The 2,829-nt window shown below is 42.9% G+C and overlaps 1 non-coding gene across 1 annotated transcript; it reads right to left on the bottom strand.

Annotated features, from left to right (window-relative positions):
• Positions 1 to 1,641: 1,641 nt before the first annotated feature.
• LOC134365173 (U6 spliceosomal RNA) lies at positions 1,642 to 1,748 on the bottom strand. The gene has a single exon (XR_010021946.1). It is a non-coding gene; the product is annotated as a U6 spliceosomal RNA (small nuclear RNA).
• Positions 1,749 to 2,829: the final 1,081 nt, after the last annotated feature.

Raw genomic sequence — 2,829 nt, 5'->3', positions numbered from 1 at the left:
TTTTTTTCATTTTTTATTGTGTTAAACTATATAAAACAAAATTTACCATCTTAGCCATTTTTAAGTGTGCAATTCAGTGACATTAAGTACGTTCACATTGCTGTGCACTCATTGCCACCATTCATCTCCAGAACTTTATCATCTTGCAGAAATGAAACCTGTACATGTTAAATAATAATTCCTCATTCCCCTTTTTCCTCAGCCCCTGGTGAGCACTCTTCTGCTTTCTGTCTCTATGAATTTGATTACTCTAGCACCTCAAGTAAGTTGAATCATGTAGTATTTGTCCTTTTGTATCTGACTCATTGCACTTAGCATAATGTCTTCAAGGTTTATCAATGTTGTAGCATGTGTCAGAATTTCATTCTTTATTAAGGCTGAATAATACTCCATTGTATGCATATACCACGTTTTGTTTATTCATTCATCTGTCAATGGACACTTGGGTCATTTCCACCTTTCAACTGTTGTGAATAATGCTACTATGAACACGGGATACAAATGTCTTTCCGAGTCCCTGCTTTCAGTTCTCTTGGGTATATACTTAGAAGTCAAATTGCTGGATGATATTCTATGTTTAATTTGGGCGAGAACCACCATACCATCTTCCACAGTGGCTACGTCATATTGCTTCTTCTTGAATTCAAATAACTGATATTTATACAGTTACTTAGAATTTTCAAAGTGATCTTTTCTTAGAGTATGTCATGAAATCCTTTTGAAAGTACAGCGAGATGAGTGTTACTTCAATCCCCATTTTACATATGAGGAACTCAGGGTAGGCAGGTAGGTAGGCTCACAGGGGGTCGGGTGGCGTTCCCAGCAGCAAACAGCAGAACCCACTCCAGCTAGCTCAGGAGCAAGGCTATTCATCAAAGTGTTTTTTAGATAATTCAGAGTCTTGAGGAGGGCCGGAAGATCAGCCTGGGTGCCAGAAACCCAATCACATCGCAGAGCAAACCGCCCTCCACCCCACCACTAGCCCACTGGGCACAGGCATAGTGCTTATCATGGCAGCCACTGAGCCCCAAGACCTCCATTACTGCTGCCCCCAAAGCCAGGTGCCTCCACCACCACCCTTGACAGAGAGCAGGTTCCCTGTGGTGCCTGTTTTCTCTGAACTGGAGTCTCACACAAGTGCTCCCATGAGCCTAGCCTGAGCCATATGCCTTCGCCGTGGCCAACAAGAAGGCTGGAAAGTAAGGGTCTTACTTCGCTTTAGGGGGAAGAAAGTCCCAAGGTATAAGAGAGATATTCAAAAGGTGATGGGAAACTAGAAAATGTGACAAATATCCATACACACAGCTAGTAGATGCAGGACCACAACTCACATCCACTTACTTCTAGCTCTCATTCCATCCTCTTGGCAAACTTGTTTCTTTCTTTCTTTCTTTTTCCTTTCCTTTCCTTCCTTCCTTCCTTCCTTCCTTCCTTCCTTCCTTCCTTCCTTCCTTCCTTCCTTCCTTCCTTCCTTCCTTCCTTCCTTCTTCCCTCCCTCCCTTCTTTCTTTCTTCCAAGAGGAGGAGGAGGAGGAGTTTAAAATGGGATTTGAAGCTAGAAGGGCCCTCAATTGGGTAAGTCACTTTGCTTATGGTGGGGGGGGGCTCAGTTTCCTCAACTATGAACATAAGGGAACAAAAGCAAAATATGGAACACTTCACAACTGTGCATGTCATCCTTGCACAGGAGCCATGCTAATATTCTCTGTATCATTCCAATTTTATTATATGTGCTGTGGGAGCAAGTACTCTCTTGGCAAATTTCTACCACTTATTCCTATGACTATGGATGCTGATCTTCTCACATTTAAAAAGAAGAGAAGTCTGGCTGTTCAGCTCAGTTGGTTAGAGCACAGTGTTATAACATCAAGGTCAAGGGTTTGGATCCCCATACTGGTCAGCTGCCTCCTCACCCTCCAAAAAAGCAACCAACAGCATTGCAATACTGAGAGCTCAGGAGCCCATCAAAGGTGAACAACTAAGGGACAAGTTGTCATGCTGATGTTGCCTCTCTTTTTACCATTGTAACATGCCATCATTAAATGCAGACTTATCACATTTAATGTACTCATATGCACCTGCCACATGCAATCAAAGTTCAAAGCGGCTGCTGTCCCTTTCAAGGTGGTAAACTTGAAAGGTTTTTCGTAATGTGCTTATTTCAATAAGCTGCCATCAAATTCACTTAAAAATGGGGGTTTCCCTATTTCTGAATTCTCTTCATAGCCAAAGGCACCTTCTATTGACTGTAATCAGTGATTGCAAATTTGTGCCTCAGTTTTCTCATCTGTAAAATGGTGGTAGTGATAATTTACACATCTTAGTGTTCTTGAGAGCATTTAATGATGCAAAGTGTTCAGCACAGTGCTTGGCATCTATAAGAGTTTAACAAAAGTTAGCTATTACTATTGTTGTTGAGCCCAGTCTGGGGAATAAGATAGGAACTGATTTGAGATGTTATTTTGAGTCCAAAATGAGACACGACTATAAAGAGACAAATTTTCTTTTATGGCTCATAAATGAGCTCTAAAGGCAGTGTGCGGGGCTCCAAAAAAGGCTCACACAAGGGCAGTACCAGTGGCTCAGATCCCTATGGAGTTTTCCAGGATGAGGCAGACCGCACAGGTCTGGCAAGCAGTTCAGGTGTGTGTCTGTGAGTCCACCTGACTCACGTCATGCACACATCCTTCCCCAGTGCTGAGTCCTCCGACATTCTCTCCAGTTCCTCCAGAGACACAAATTCCATAACATGCAGGACTCCTTACCCAATTTTCCTTACATTGTCACAAGTAGCCCCCTCCCACTGACCCACCATATGATGGTGCCCTGA

The sequence above is a fragment of the Cynocephalus volans genome, chromosome 1 (assembly GCF_027409185.1).
Source record: "Cynocephalus volans isolate mCynVol1 chromosome 1, mCynVol1.pri, whole genome shotgun sequence".
In the NCBI taxonomy this organism is placed as follows: domain Eukaryota; kingdom Metazoa; phylum Chordata; class Mammalia; order Dermoptera; family Cynocephalidae; genus Cynocephalus; species Cynocephalus volans.
Note: the sequence above shows the minus strand (reverse complement) of the source record. Positions and strands in the feature narration are given on the sequence as shown.